General features: G+C 31.4%; 1 protein-coding gene across 1 annotated transcript in view; it reads left to right on the top strand.

Moving 5' to 3' along the window:
* The window catches only part of LOC148271605 (solute carrier family 7 member 14), a gene marked incomplete at its 5' end in the record, with an annotated part of 126007 nt that overhangs the window by 51899 nt on the left and 55989 nt on the right, over positions 1–18119 (top strand). The window lies entirely within an intron of this gene.

Genomic DNA, 18119 nt, shown 5'->3' with positions numbered 1-18119 from the left:
TATTAGCACAATCTAGTGGTAATTTTCGGAAATATTCAATTCATTCGCTTTATCCGGTACATTCGCTTTGCCTAGGTCTCCCCTAATTGTTTTAAGAAACGGAGGGTTTTTTTAAATTTGCAATAATTTTTAAAAAAATGCCATATATATGTCTTTTGACAGACGTCTCATAGTATTTAAATTATAATATAGTTTTATAATATGTTGTAAAAATATACAAAGACATATCTCCATTAATTTATATCAATTTCTATTAAACTTTATCATTTCTAAAAAAACAATCTGTGAACTTTTTGACTTACGATCAAACGTTTTATTTCATTTACTGTATTGAATTGAACAGAAATCGTACGTGTACATACGGTAGTTTCCTGGAAAACGGATATGAATTTCAAGAGAAAAATAAAAACCTCTCTCGTAAAAGAAATATGAATACTTTTGAATCATTCACCTAATAAAATTTACAAAAGAAGAATAACAATAATCCCACTGTAGCTAAACGTAAAGCAAATAACAATTCATTCGAAATAGGAAAGAATCGTTTCTTCAAGTTGATTTAAGAAGTCACAATTCTTGAGGTATGGAAATATACAACAAAATGAAATAAATACCGATAAGTCTCTCAAGTTTTTATTATTTCCCTGGTTTTTGAACTGGAATGATGGGATTACATTTTCTGATGGAATTCTATCTGATCTTTCGGAATTTCATACCCAGCACGAAAATTATATTTTTTTCTCAAATCCATTTTTATTATATCCGCGAAATATATCTTGCGTATTTTATACATTTATTTGAATTTTTTTTAAATACGGGTAAACTCCGGTTTACCGAATTTATGAGCGGGAAATTTATTACTTTTGAAATAATACAGCGAATTAGAATCACATTAACAACTTGCTTAAACATCCCCTGCAAAGTCAATTGCAGAATTAATTTTTTATTATTAATCATTTTTTATTTCCTGATGAACCGGATGACTGGAGTTCGGACAAACGGTGATATATTGTATATATAACACGGTGCCGTTCGAATGAATTGGAACAAAGTGTATATATCAACAACAATTAGCAACAATTAGCAACAATTAACGGACAGTGTATACTTGTAATGCCGTATTAAATAGACTTCATGAACTCGGCAATAGTTATTCCCACGTATCTGATATATTTAGTGTAGGGTATTGTTCCTATAGAACAAACCTTTTGAACTTTTTCAAAGATGGTGAATGGTAATTATATTTATTTATTCATGCATTTCATAATATATATATATAGATAGATACAGTTTTTTGTTCACTTTGTCGGGCTGTGTGAAACAGTACTTATGATTTTCTTTTTGTATTACGTAGGATGTTTTATTATTTAAACTAAATCTTTCTTTATTTAAAGAGAACTTTCTAATTGTGTTAACTTGAGTATTGAGAAATTTATGGATCCATTAGAAAAATCACCACCCACCTCAATAAATCAATATTTAAATTTAAACTTATGCAATAACTGCTCAAAAGAGGATGATGTATCTCTTAATTATTAAAAAACCGACATTATTTTCATCACTTTTTTTTTAATAACGTTGATACGGACCTATCGTTTTCAGTTTTATGATGTGCTCTTTCAAGCTACAGATAAATTAACTCTCCAATGTTAGCCAAAAATAAATTTTATTCATTGTAGTTTACCATAGAACTTAAAACTTTTTTTTTTAATCTACAAAAAATATTCAAACAAAGAAGTATCAACGACTACAATTTTTTTTCAAAACAAAGAAATAATGTAAAATACTCGCTAAAGTTTGTTGTAAATCTTTTATTTAGAAGATTGAAAGCTCATCTTTACGTTCAAATAATCTTTGGAATCATATTTAAAAAAAACAATGTACGTGTCGTGTTTACCACGAATATGCATATTGCATATCAACGGTAAAATAACTTATTCGGCGCAAAAGAGTTTAAACCTATTTGCAAGTTTTTTTAGGGAAGTATATGACGAACTACTTCCAGACCACAAAGTTCATACCTATAATTTTGTAAATAAAATTAGTTTGGAAGGATTTTCAACGCTAGGATATGCAATTTGCCTTGGCATCCAACTTAAGAAGCTCATAGCTCGGCAACCAAACGTCCTAAAACAAAAATGTGTGGAATTATTTTTATAGGAAATTTTATTACCTTTAATTTTGTACTTTACATATGTTTCGGTAGGAGTGATATTTACCGAGACTAATGCGAAAAACTTAAAATAGTGCCTTTAACCCCCCCCCCTTCCCTCCTCGAGCTCACCCCCCACCCATGGGACTTATGACACACATCAACCCAAGTCACAAGGAAGCGTTCAATACTATTTTCAAAACTCTAGGATTTTTTCCACCGATTTATCTAATTTAACTGGACTATCACAGATTGTTATATGCTAGAATTAAGCATTCCATATCTAATTGCAACCAGCAGCAGCGGTCTTCCGCAAGGCAGTCATCTAGGTCCTATACTGTTTTTTATATTTGTAATCGACATAAAATCATGTTTCCGAGATGCTGGCAGTTTGCTGATGCGTAATTTGTATAATATTGCGTGACTCTGCATTCTTACTTAAATTGGTTGAATGTGTGGTGTGAAAAAAAAACAACTTATTCCTCAATGTTGACATATGCATTTTTTTAAACTTTTTGCCGAAAGAAGAACCCAGTTGCTTTCAACTCTACTATAAATTCTACGAATTTAGAGCAAGTGATAAGTAAATGACCGATCTTGGTATTATATTTGATGAAAAATTAAAATTCGTTTAACATATTATACAGAGAATAACAAATAAAACCATGCATATCTCGGATTTCTTTAGAGAACGATCAGAGATTTTGACTCGGTTTATGTAATCAAAATTTTATATCTTGCTTTAGTACGTAGCCAACTTAAATGCAACTCGGTTACACGGTCACCGTATTATAAAATGTATGTAAATGATATCGAAAGAGTACAACCACTGAATAGATAATACACTATCTGTGAGTATAACATATTTTTTTACGTTTCGTTAGCTTAAAATTATTTATTTCAGTTGAACATAGTAATTATGCATACATAAATAAAACTTTAAATGCATAAACATTGGAAAATAAAAGAAATTAAAATGATTTGTTAATTTTATTTAAAATATTAAATTCAATATTTGACTGTTCCTAACTGTTGAACTAATTAACTTGCGTATGCCTGGCTGGGTTACCCGATTTAATAAACTCTTCTATGTAAATGTATCTACAACAAACTACAGTGCCAATATAGAAAATTGATGCGTATGCAAATGAATTCCCAAATAATATTGATATATTTAATATAACACTTTTGAGTTTTCAAAGGCAGTATATTCATTAATTATCTTTGAATTTCAATACCTAAATACTCGTACTTTTATGAACTTAAATCTGTATTCTCAATTATAATTTTTCTAACTTCTCCCAATTTTAAGATTCTTTCAATATAACTGATAAGAAAAAATCCACTTTTGCTCTCTCAACTGCAATATATGCATGTATTCTATGTATACCCATATATTTTTCATTAATGTATAAAGACGCTTTTCTTAGAATATTATTTTTTATTTTTCTTATTCTTCTTAATTCATTTTTATTTGCAACTGTTTTGTAATATACATGTTTGACTTTATATGTAAACATGTCAAAGCCTAGAAGGCATGATCGAGACGGAATAAATGTAAACGATAATCGAGATACGTTGAATTTTGTGTAGGTACCAATGCAGTGCCATATGCACCATTGGGTGCTGAAAAGGGTATTACGAAGGCAAATTATGCATATTCAATAAAAGTGTGCCTGTGCAAGATCCATTAACCTAATCCATGTCGCATGCCATTTTTCGATTTCGATTTCTGTCTACAGATGACCTATTTTCATTATTGCTTCATGGTAGTGGGGCGGTGCGGTGGCGGTTCTTTAAATAATAACTGCACTCATAAACCTTTATTTAGCAAATACGAGTACATCGGTGGCTTTTAAATAAAAATATATGTAATTCTTTTAAGCCTCAAGTGATGTTTTTTTTCATTAAAAAAAATATTTAAAAAAATAGCTACGGATTTTACTTTCTAAAAGATACTTAATAATTTTAATCATGAAGCGTATTTTTATAAATTAAACAAGCGGACCCGACAGACGTTGCCCTGCCCGACCGTTAGCTTGCCTCCTATCAGCTGGTTAAACAAACATTTTTTTCGTAATTAATTTCACACGTTATTTATTTTGGACTTTTTTAAGCTATTTATATATTCGTAATAAGGGTTTGTTTTTTTTGTTTTATTTCCACGTGTAATTGGCTAAGAGGCATCATCGTGCTCAAATCAAAATTGTGCAAAAATCACTTCTCTAGTGCCACAATCTATGGAGAAAATACGGGAATACGTGTTGATGAAGAAAAGTCAGACAGCGTTTTACCCTGAGCTTCTAAAATTATCACACTAAACTCATGCCTTACGCGAATTAAGTCATTCTTTAACCGCCAGCCGTGTTTTGACTTGAGTTTGACATTTAAATCGAAAACAAAGAAAATGGAAATAAAAATGCCTGATTGTGTCGTTGAAGCATGCAAAAACTATTTAAACAAAAGGAAAATAAAGAATTCTTTTTGTAAATGTCAAATTCTACGCTACTTACCAGCAGTGGTGCATTCTGTCTAAGAATCCGTTTTTCAAAAATGTCTCAAATGTCGGTTAATTTTTTTTAAACTTTACTAAAACTCCATTAAAAATATGATAACATGTTGAAATTAAGAAATTGTTAGGAAATTAACTCAGTGTCCATTGAAAATAATTGATGTTTGTAAACGTTAAAATTCAAACTTTTTTAATTTACAAAAAAAACACCACTCCATTTTTTTCGGAATATGCATTTCAGTCGAATGCAACCCTGGAAAATCTTTGAAAATACATACACGCTTCTAACTGTTTTTCTACTCAATATATTGAAGATGTTATTATTTGTAAACCTTGAGGATGTGAATTAGAAAATATTTCAAAAAACCGCACGTAAATCTGTCAAGCTATTTTCGAGTTTTTGCGAGACACAACACAGTGATTCATTTCATAGAAAAAGAAGATGGAAGATAGAAGATAGAAGATAGAAGATAGAAGATAGAAGATAGAAGATAGAAGATAGAAGATAGAAGATAGAAGATAGAAGATAGAAGATAGAAGATAGAAGATAGAAGATAGAAGATAGAAGATAGAAGATAGAAGATAGAAGATAGAAGATAGAAGATAGAAGATAGAAGATAGAAGATAGAAGATAGAAGATAGAAGATAGAAGATAGAAGATAGAAGATAGAAGATAGAAGATAGAAGATAGAAGATAGAAGATAGAAGATAGAAGATAGAAGATAGAAGATAGAAGATAGAAGATAGAAGATAGAAGATAGAAGATAGAAGATAGAAGATAGAAGATAGAAGATAGAAGATAGAAGATAGAAGATAGAAGATAGAAGATAGAAGATAGAAGATAGAAGATAGAAGATAGAAGATAGAAGATAGAAGATAGATAGATAGATAGATAGAAGATAGAAAATAGAAGATAGATAGGTGAAAGGTAATAAGTATTTTGACAAACGGTTGTAATTATAATACATGTGTTGGAATATTTGGTATTAATTTGTATAATATTCATACCTTTACATAAATAATAAAAAATATTTTACTTATGATGTGGCCGTTTTGAATAAAAAAATTAAACAATTTTTTCGTATGAAAATATTGCGCCAAGGTTTTCCTTGAGATATTCATATATATTAATATTATTTTTTAACATATAGTTTAGCCATTTTAATAGTTGTCGATTGATGCCTTTGCTGTAAAAGTCAAATGATACGAAGGCATATTTTGCTGACTCTTGGGAATTATTTTTTTTCTATTAGTAAGCTTTGCAGTGCAGTGGTTGGCACTTTTGTCTACCATGCTTGAGGTTTCTAATTTTAGTATTTCACAATTCCCAGCCTGGCACATGAAGCAAAGTTGGTACCTTACTTTCATGTAACTGATTATCGGGATATTGTATTTATTTATTTATTTGGTGAACCGATGCAGGGTCCTATGACCCCTGTGGATTAGCAGGTGCAGATAAGGTAATGCTTCTTTTCTTTCTTCAAGGTTATTTCCTTAAAATGAAAATGTGTAAATAGTTCTCCTAGTAAAATCGTGTTTTGCCGAGCGAGCTGAGATCCTTTGAGCCGGGTTCTGACTTTTAAGTAAAAGGACAAGTAATATTCCTCAACACTTTTTTTAATTTTCACAATAACGTAAAGGCACATGCTGTTCTCACGATAAAATCTAATGCTCTCCAGTTTTAAATGAATGTTTATTAACTATTATATAAGCGTATTACCACAGAGATGGATAACATTTTAGAGAAGGTAATATAGAAGTCCAGGCATCTACAGAGCTTATGACCTGCCATTGACTGGTTTAAGTGGTCGCTTTACACACTGTGTAACATTCATCATTCTGCCCATATTTGAACATACATATTCCTTCAGTTTATTCTTCTGTTGATTTTTGTAAAGTTTCAGATCTGAAACCTTTATTTATGCGGGTGAGATTGAATTATTTCACCTACATACTACTTTTTTTTTTTCAATTTCTATACTTCTACATGGACCAGGTGGATTTATCAACAATATTTTGAGTTTGTGCAAATTTTTGTTGACAAGGACTGGATTTAACTTCCTGGGGAGCACTTAACATTAACATATTACAAAAGAGATGAATAACATTTTAGAAGTCTTAGCATCTAAAGAGCTTTTAACCTGTCTGAAATTATTATATTGCTTTTTTTGCACCACAATATTGCTTTGCTTAAGGCTAAAAGTCGTATCTGCTGAATTGCAAATTTTACAGGATATTAGTGTTTTGCTGCTCAGATTTCATTTTTTTAATATTTTTAGTTGTTTTCATTATTAAGAAAGAAAACGCAAAACGATTTTTTTTCAGTTAGGCCTTTAGGCTTAGCAGGGCAGAATAGACCAGGAAGATCAATTACAGTGGTGGATAAAAGCACAGAACAGATCGAAACCATACATTTGATAGTCGAGTCTTAGCAATTGCATCACGGAGGCTGCTGTGAATTCATCATGACACTATTATAGGACATATTATTTAATCTCGTCATGGATTCATGCAGTGAGGCTGTTTTGTATTTGCAGTTTGTTTATGTGATTAATTTGATGCAGTATACCAGCGCAGCGGCGGCCAACCGGTCGATCGCGAGTGACTGGCTGATCCCGACGTAGCGAAGAAATAAAGATTACAGAAAGATCGAAGCTTTTAAGATGTTTTAAGCTTTTTTGATATATATATATATTTATTCACAGTCCTATATTTAATTTACAATTTTTGAGACTCAAAGTCCTGCATTGAGTTGCAACAAATAATAAACTTTGACAATATAACATAATAAATATTTAACAAACTAATAAACATCATTTAAAAATAACACACGGTATGTAAAAAGAAAAAACAAAGGTAGTTATTTGATTGACAATAAACAAACAAATATTTCTTAAAGCATCGAGGAGTTTCTTACTCAAATACCTCCCGCCACGGAAAATCCAGTGCTGAATGAATACCTCTCTTGAAATTAGGTTTTGTTCTTGAGAGCTTAACACTTTGTTGTCCTGGAACCGTGTAAACACGTGATTATATAAATAACCACGCGTTGTGTCCCGGTCCCGTGCTTTCACGTTATTACCAGCTGTTCAGAAAAGTACATTTAAATGACATCTAGTGACTTTTATTAGTATTTTTTCGCTGCTGGTAAACTACGTGAAAACACGGGACCGGGACACAACGCGTGGTTATTATAATCACGTGTTTACACGGCTCCGGGATACAAAGCACAAAAAAAGTAGTGAGACGCTGTAGGTATATGTGCGAACATTGCAATGTGGCTCTCCATAAAGGCCAATGCAAAATTATCATACAAAATGACTTATTAAATTGTTTCAAATAAAAATGAGAAGTTAGAATTGATTGAACCTAGTATTTTCATAATAATGACGCGTTTAAGAAACCCTTCACAAAGAATGAGAATTTACATTTTTTTCAAAAAAATGGGTAAATTCTATAATTTTAAATTCGGCACAGGGTAAATTCTATGTGTATTCGGCCAGTGCTCAAAGTGTTAAGAGGATATGCAGTGTCAGAAAATTTTGATGAGTAAGTATTTGAACATTTGTTTTTCTGTCACTTTCTCGCAAATGCCCCCGTGATACTATGTGGAAAAGACGACTGCTCGTCGAACTGATTATGCCTATCAAAAATCGACAAAACTGACGTTTTTTTATTCCATTTTCCGCACCCCAAAACTGAACCAATGTTGTTGTTTTTTTTAGAAAGAGTATCGAAAAAAAAATTCTATGCCATACGTCAGAGGATATAACTGGGCGCTTTTAAGGGTTTCGGTTGGTTCTAGTTCCCATAGTAAACCATTTACCAAAAAAAAACAATAGGGAACGCCAGTGACAAATGTCCATAGAGTGAAATAAAAACATTGCCAAACTGCTATAATCAAGGGAGAAAATACGGGAATACATTTATTTGAAGAAAAAAGACCGCGATTTCTCTTAATACGCTCAATATTGCATGCTTAATTATTTTATTTCTTGTGGTGTACAAACAATAAATAATACATGGCACATTGGTATTATAATAACAATTTGTTATGTTTAGATATTGTTCATCATAAATAAAAGTTTTTTTTTTTTAAATTATAAAATTTATATTTTAATGAAATTTTAGTTAAGGTAAAAACATAGCGCTGGGTGTAAAAAACAAGCAGTAACGTATTTTCCACTGCTTGTGGTTCAAGATCCGAATTCTAGCAGAGTCGATTGAAATATTTGTTGATTAAAATATTTGTATACTGCAATATTTCAGTCTCTAGACTGGATCCTGGAGCTTATGTTCCGATGCATAGTTTTTATCTATGGAGGCGAAAAGTGGTATGGATGATTGGTAGATAGCACGGAGACTAGACAGTAAAAAGTAGACCTCGGATCTGATATAGTTGGCCACCTCTGGAATATACGAATATATCTGAATATACTTACTTCTATTCGTGTTTCCACACAAATTCACTATCTGTACCTCAATTTGGGAATAGAATTTCGATGCAAATATTGAAAAGCATATCTAATGAGCGCAATTATATTAAAATTTATGCAACTAGTATGGCATATCCAATGGATTTAATCGACATTTTGGTTGATTTTGACGTAACATGTAATTTCGGACACCAAAGCTGGATGATTTTATACCTACGCAAAATGCATTTAAATTCTGAACTTACAATTTTTGATCTGCATTCTGTAGTTATTTTTCCAGTAATTATATAATTTTGACAAAGGTCGCGAACCAGAGGTCCGTAGTTCGGACCCCACTCTACTAAAACTTATTTCCCATTTTCTAACATGGGTATCTAACTTTAAAAATTGTCTTCAAAATTTTAATATTTGGATAAGACTAAATTCCATCCCTTCAAGAGTTATTAAGATTGACATATGTCCGTTACGTTTTTTTTTCTTTTCTCCCTATTGTCGATTTCTGATATGGTTGATATGAAATATTTATTCAAAAATTGTGTTTTTACACTAGAATAGTCTCTAGACTGATATCTGAAGCGTAAAACTGATCTTCCTACCTTTCTGTAACAAAAATTATCAAGATACGCTGCGATTAGTGTACCAATGCAGTTCCCTGTGCACCATTAGGTGCGGAAAGGAAATAATGATGATTTTATAAATAATCATCATCATTCCTCTTTCTTAACTCAGTAGTTCGTAGGTAAAACAAATGCAGTGTATTTGGACCATCTGTTACATGAAAGTAGGTAAAATAAAACTGGAACCGGAAGCGTGAGAAAGTACATCAGTCTAACGCTTCCGGTTCCAGTCCAACAAACAAGTTTTAAAACTAATATTTCATTTCTACCCTGCCAGGGATCGATCTCAGGACCAGGAATAATAGGCGATGCGCCAACCACTTCTCAACGAGGACTTATCTTGACTCGTTTCCTTATCCGGGAGAAAGCTCTCGTTCTGGATTCTGATTCTTTTTAATATACTGAACTGTATTCTTAATCCGCCCGGATACAGAAAAATATTCCCAAAAGCCTAAAATTCGAATTAATCTTTTCCGCAATAATAAAGGTTTCAACTTTTTTTCTTCACAAAAATCATACGGAGAATCTCAGAATTTGGAGATTTAAACTTTGGCAGAAGAGTGTATGTTCTACGGTTTGTAAAGTTATAAATCAATCCAGCCAATAACAAGTCATCTCTGTTAATCATTAAAAGAACAATATTATTTCTCAAAGTAAAAAATGATTACAATTTTAATGTAATTCACTTGATTTTAAATATTAAAATTATTGTTGGTCTGATTATTTACAAAAATTACATGTTTATAACTTTCTTTCTACCCGCTATCTAGCATAAGCTGAATTTTGAGTGCCCCCTAAATTCATCCGATTAGCACGAACTACGCAAAAGTACAAATAAATCGAGTTCCCGACTTCTAAATCAACAGCTTGCACTTGCCCCCTAAACAAATACCTGTACAGCTTGCCCACCACATATCGCACACCGCATTTGAGGACATAAGTCTCCTTAGCGCTGCCCACATACAGGGAAAAGCTGCACGAATGAGCTCTCTGTAATCCGGTAGCATTCGCATCTTTGTGCTGAAAGAAGGTGATCCAGAAGTACATAATATGCACTTCATTGTATAACTTGAAATGAATACCTTTAATTATTAACATATTACAACAGAGATGAAGAACATTTTAGAGAAGGTAATATTGAAGTCTAGGCATCTACAGGGCCAATGACCTGTCATTGGCTGGTTTAAGTGGTCACTTTACACACTGTGTAACATTCACCCTTCTGCCCACATTTAAACATCTATATTCTTTAAATTCTTGCCTCTGTGGATGTTTGTGAAGTTAAAGAGCTGAAACCTTTATTTATGCGGAAACCTCACAAACATCAACAGATGAAAGAATTGAAGGAATTTAGATGTTCAAATATGGGCAGACTGGTGAATATTACAGGGTGTAAAGTGGCCACTTAAACCAGTCAATGACAGCCCATAAGCCCTGTAGATGCCTAGACTTCTATATTACCCTTTCAAAAATGTTCTTTATCTCTATTGTAATACGTTGATATTAACAGCTCCCTGGGGAGTTGAATCCAGTCCTTGTCTACAAAAATTTGGACAAACTCAAAATATTGTTAAATACCTATACCTTAAATACAAAACTTGTAAAAATAATAATTTCCATATTTTATTTCTTACGTGATTTATACAAGAAACAGTATCATATTTTCCATTCTGGTATGTTCGATGTACGAGTACGTAGATTTATTTGAAAGTAAATGAATAAAATAAAATCTTCGATTAGCGGATATTGTATCCGCATTTACCATACACATGTTGGTATATTAAAATAGGATATCATAGTATAATCATAGTAATAGTCTACTTATAATATTTGTTCCGCTCAATAAATATTGCCGTATCGTCTAAACGGAAATTCATTTTCCAACTTCTTGTTTCTACAAAGAATCCCTTTTCTACGTATCAGTACAGCTTTGTTGCAAAGAACCTTTTAGTGCACCGTATGCCGTAAAATGCGTATAAGCTTTAAAGAGAATGAGAAGATGGCGTTTAATACTACCTAGCTAGGAATTCAACGCTTCAAACATGCTTTTATTGAAAATAAAACCGTGAGCAAGGAATCCACTTCGATTGTATGAGAAAAATACGTTAAGAATAACGGATGGCTCCAAGAAGTCCAGACGTGTTTGATTCTCAAAACAAGGTAAACAGCTTATACTCTACTTGAAAATACTTTTAATGGATTTGATTGTTGGAAATCTGAAAAGACACTATCATTTTCTCATAAAGTCTGTATTATTCTAGTACTATTTTTTTCACAGAGTAACAAATACTTCATATACGAGTATAAAAGCAAAAAATATATTTATTCATCATTGTGTACCTTTTCAAATATTGCCTTTATATACATGTATATATTCTATTAATTTATTTGTTGTTTTTTAGGGCCAACTTTTTTTAAAATTACATTATAAAAAAATACTATGGCTTGCATGCACCAATGTCCCGATTGTGTCGTATTGTAAACTCGAGACAAGATCTGGACTTTTTTGGTGTAAGTGTTTATAGTTTTAAAAATTCACTAAGATAGAGCGGATCTTGTCTTGAGGTAATTTTAATTTTAATTAGTTGTTTTTTATTTTATTAGTGCCTGTATTTATTATAAGAAATTGTATTTACCATCGTTAGATTGGACTGCATAAGTCCGTCAAATAAATAAATAAACTAAAATAAAATAAATTTTATAGTTTAATTTTTTCGAAGCATTAACTTTGTGGTTAGTCAATATGATAAAATAAATACTTTGTTTTTAACCACTATTTTCCACAGACCGCGAACGGTTTTAAAGCAAACAAGCTTCTTAAATCACAAACAAAAACGCAAACTTATAAATAAATATTTATATTCTGCTCTCAGATTAAATAAAGCAAACCCACTTAAATAATGGAGGTGAATTCTTTTTATAAATGTCATTTTTTCTAAACAATTATCTAATTCCCTACCATCAAACATTAAACCTGCATTCTACACTAAAAAATCACAAAGGAAAAGTCCTAGTCCATAGGCAAAATGCATATACCAATTGAATTGTAATGATTGCGATTCAATCCAAATTGAAAAAAACTGAAAGAAACTTTAATATTACAGTAAAAGAACACTTAAGGTGCCTAAATAGTAATAATTTTTCTGAATTCGCAAACCATCTGATAGAAGATAATCATGATTTCAAAAAGACACTGGATTAAAATTACTTCATGTTGAAAATTAAATATTTAAATTAGACAACTTGGAAATCTTAGAAATTAAAAAAACGATTTAATAAGAAGAAAATAAGTAATAACCAAATAAACAATATTTCTTTTGGCCCAATCCGGTCTAGTTTCGATAATATGCATCTCAAACTACCACCCTTTTAGGGGAATTGATTTATTGATTTTGGACTTGGATTGGACTTGATTTATTGGCTCCACGTGTGGTATTTAGTAAACATGATACAAATAAAATAGGAAAGAATTCATTAGTTATGTAAACCTTGACGAAGAAGCTTGTTTGCTTTGAAACCGGTCGGAGGAAAAAAAATACTGGTTAAAAACAAAGATGTTTTATTTATTTCATTAAAATAAAATAGCCCCGAAATTAAAATATTTGGGGTATAAAAAAAGCGAAAATATTTAGTTTTAAAAACGTTGTTAAATTTCCTGCTACGTAAGAAATACTGCACCCTTAATACTTGTTTAGTAAAAAATATGCATATATTTATCCGTCCAAGTGGAAATTTTCGTAGTTTTACTTACTCATTTATTTAAGCGTAAAGTTTTTGAAACACAAAGTGGTCTTGATCTCAAACATAATATAATTAAGTGTTTAGGAAAATTATTTTCATACAAAAATAGTAAATATATATTTTTTTTTAATAAAACGATGTATTCCGTAATCTTTTACACTACCATCATTATCATTTCCTTTCCGCACCTAATGGTGCATATAGGGCACTGTATTGGTACACCAATCGCAGCGTATCTTGATCATTTTTGTCACATAAAGGTCCTTACGCTTCAGGTACCAGGGACTATGAAATATTCTTGAGTGAAAAAAGTCTTTTTTTAGAAAGAAATTATTCATATCAACCATTTATCTTTTACATGATAATTTTTTTTGGTACTTAGGTGATAAAAATATTAATACAGATAAGTAAATGTAACAAGGGAAAAAACGGTGAAAAATTGTATTTTCAAAGCTGTAAACATTTTACTAAACATCTCTTTATTTAACAGCCCTAAAAGTGTTCTATAATCACATTTTTTTGACGTCAATTTCCGTGTAATATGAGACGCTCTAATTATAATTTAACTCGAAAGATCATGTTTACATGACTGGACAAGACTCCATGTTTTGTTTATTTAATGGGATTAGTTTGTGTTTACTGTTGATACGAGTGGTACCAGACTGCACAGAAGAGCGGTTTTAGGAAATTGCATGTTTTGTTGTTACTGGTACAATCCGTACTATGATTATGTGTGTTCATATCAACACCGAGGGAAAGTATGGACACTATAAAGTTCGGAAAACAACAAAACATAAAGCTGTATTTCAATGTACTTATTTTTACATTTACATTATACAGGTTTTTCTCATAAATTACATATCTTACAAATCATATTAAGGGGACAGACGATGCCAGAGAATTTTGATGAATAAGTAACTGAATATTTTTTTTCTGTCACTCTCCTGAAATTTCAAAATATAATTAAATTCCAAAACTTAAAATAATTCATTTTCAAATATTGAATTTAAGAACTTCGTAGGTACTTGTTTATGGTTGAATTCCAAAACTTTAAATTATTAATTTTCTAATTTAGAATTTAATAATTTAAAGTTTTGCAAATGTCAATCTCCGCCCTTTTCACAGTGCACTGTATTTAGGAATGCGATTTTCAAAAATATATCGAATGTCAGATGATATTATTTTAATATTACCAAAAATCTAGGAAAAATAAATAAATGGGTAAAACTTCTAAGGAATTTAAGGAAATGATCTGATTGGAAAACATGATCCATGTAAACATTAAAAAACAAACTTTTTTTTGTACACTAAAAAATAAAACATTCCCTTTTTTTTAATGCATTCTCGTCGAACGCAACCCTGATGACGCACAAAAAAAATGTTTACGCTATGAACTTTTTTTCTACTTCATAAATTGAACATTTTAAAGGCTATTAATATGCATATGGTAAAGATCTACATTTCGCTGAAAACCGCGCGTAAATCGGTCTAGTAGTTAGTCAATCGATGACACACATACAAACATTGCCTTTTATGTATAAGAAAGAAGATGTGTAAAAAAATCACAGCTCGAGGGCCATAATTCAGTCAGAAAATACGTGAATACGTTTTGAATTGAACGTAATGAAGAAAAGTCAGACGTGTTTTCCTTTAAAGTAAATCTAATACTAATCAAATTAAATATTTTTTCGAACGTTATTAAATATTTGTTTATAACCACTTATCGACTTTTCTATGTCTTCCGGTTCCGAGACGTACCCGTCTCTTCGCTATGACACCAATTAAACCAACATGCTTAAACCATGTTTATGTATGTAAAACCATAAAAGCTTGTTAATTTTATATTTTTGTGAACAACTGTGGTGAAGGTGTATTATGGGTTTTGCATGTTGTTTGCAAATAAATGGGTACATCTCGGAACCAGGGGCGAATGCTCCTTATAATCGATTGCATGCAGCTTACCATATTTTTTTGACATCGTAAGTAGTGTTTTATAATACTGTAGTATTATTGGGAAAAAACACATCACCAAAAAAATATATTACTTTTCTTTGGTTATTAAATTTATATCATATTCCTTTATTCCATATAGCGACCAGTTGCGCCTCTATTGGCCAAAATTATTACTACTGAATTACACGAGATTACTCTGCTCACTTTAAAATCACTAATTCAAATACGTCTTTAACCTAAAACTTTAGAATCTCGTTCGAAAAATTACACTTGCGATTACAGTAAAATCTTGCAGCTTTCATTAATGCAATTAAGTCTTTCAATACATTTTCATAAGGGCTAGTATTCTTTAAAATACACCAATTTGACTTACGACAGTCTAAGGGAGGTGACAATATACGCACTCGTTATGTGTAAGAAAGAGATAACGAGTATATTTTGTATGTCGTTACAATGTGGTTACAATAATAAGTAAGTAATTTAGCATACTTATGTTTCGGTGGTTTGAAAGTAAATTTGCTTTAAAATAAATAAATATTTTGATATTTTAATCGAAACGAATTAATATTTTAATGCATAATATAGTATAAATCCTTTAGTGGGTTTTAAAAAACAAAGATTCGCTAATTGTTTTTTAATTGTAATTCGTTTTTGTGCATACGATGACCATTGAATATTGTAGGTTATTCTTCAGTATCCAATTAAACTTTTAAAATTTAGTTAGAGTTATGATTAAAACGTTACTAGTGTATAGTGTTAAGAATAAATATATATGAAGAATTATAATATGTATAACTTATGTCGTTTTGTGAATAATAATGTGATATAAAAGTCGATGAAACAATGATTCTTAAAACGTAATTTATGTTTTGTTTGGTGAACTATCGTACTCGGTAAGGAATACTTTTTAATTATTTAATTATTATCATTTATTAAGAAATAGTGTGTTGTTTCAAGACAAGTTATAATAGTCTGACTTAACCAAAGATGCACCGGTGCGCTATTGAATTATCCAGTTTATTAATTACTTTTTCGACTCTTAGCCCGAAGCGCGAAATAGCTGCGCGGATGGGTCGTTGCTTTCTAATGACGTAGGCGGGGGTTCGAGTCCATAGGGGTTCCAATTTTTTTTTGCAATTATGTTTTTTTAAAATTGTATTTTTTAAATCAAATGTTTGTGCTACATTAGAAAATATTTTTACTTAAACTATTAGCCGCTGGAGCCATTTGTTAGGAATTATTTATTAAATATAAAATAGACTTGTTTTTTATATGCCATACTACCGCTATGGACATTTTATCAGAATTTTCATAGCTTACCAATTTAAAAACTCACCGCTCCCACTGCTCGGAACCCGTAGACATAGAAAAGTCGGTAAGTGGTTGCATACAAATATTAGCAAACGTAACTACCCACGACAATAGCGACAACGAGAATAAATATATATTTAGGGATTGGAAGCTGGGAAATCACAGGGTGAAATGTAGGGTAGGTGCACCTTTATCAACTGGTGGTCCATTCAGCCACAAACCTCTCAATCCCACCAACCACTTCATATTGCCTCAACTTTTCCGTCTGTTGACTTTTGTGAATTTAAATATGTTTTTAAAATAACGATAATAATAATCTAATCCGACGAAATTAAATTTATTAAACTATTGTAATAGACATGGGGTATTATGATACAAGTAACTACATTTTTGCTACCATTTGTGTTCGCAATACGGTCATGAAAATGAATGACAATATCCGACAAAGGCCCTCTACATGATGTGAAAGGGACAGTGAATGTAGTGGAGATAAATTTGATTAAAACCGCGACACATGAAATTGAAAATTTTAAACGAGTAACTGGTTTATTGACAAAAAGCGCTGCTTTTTTGTATGAGTGAAAGCAAAAGGAAGACCCACGATATTCGAACCAGGATACTCGTACTTTCACTGTTGACTTTTGCGAAGTAAGTGCTGAAACTTTTATTGATGTAGGTGAGATTCATCTGGATGAATTATTTCACTTACTAGGCAACACCTAAAAACTATTATACATTTTTATGCTTCTTTTTATACTTATTAGTTTTAACTACACAGTGTGTAAAGTGGCCACTTAAACACGCTAATGACACATTATTAGCCCTGTAAATGCCTAGACTTCCGTAATCCCATTGTTTTCCCTCTCTGTTGCAATAAATTTAGAGATTATTTTATTTTTGTAATGTTGGTCTTTCGACCGTTCAATTTAAGGCTTGTTATCAAATAAAGTAATATATGTAACAATGTTTGAGTATGTCCAAATGCTTGCAGACTGGCTGGATTTCCTCCCTAGGGAGTTGTTTATATTTCAATTTATCTAAACAGAGAGGGAAAACGTTTTTAAGAAGGGAATATGGTAGTCTAGGCATTTACAGGGCTTATGACCTGTCATTGGCTGGTTTAAGTGGCCACTTTACACACCCGTATTCCCTTCTCATATGTCAATGCTTTGACTCCCATATTCCCTTCTCAAAAATGTTTTCCCTCTCTGTTACAACAAATTTATGCATGAACAACCAGCCAGTCTGCAAGCATTTGGACATACTCAAACATTGTTGAATTAACTACCCGGTAAAATAAGAAGCATAAAAATTGGAAAATTGTTTTCAGGCGTTGCCTAGTAGGTGATTTGGTTCAGCCGGATGAATCTCACCCGCGTGATAAAGGTTTTAGCTCTTTT

The sequence above is a fragment of the Micrasema longulum genome, unplaced genomic scaffold, assembly GCF_059751315.1.
Source record: "Micrasema longulum isolate JH-2025_06_02 unplaced genomic scaffold, ASM5975131v1 h1tg002774l, whole genome shotgun sequence".
NCBI lineage: Eukaryota > Metazoa > Arthropoda > Insecta > Trichoptera > Brachycentridae > Micrasema > Micrasema longulum.
Note: the sequence above shows the minus strand (reverse complement) of the source record. Positions and strands in the feature narration are given on the sequence as shown.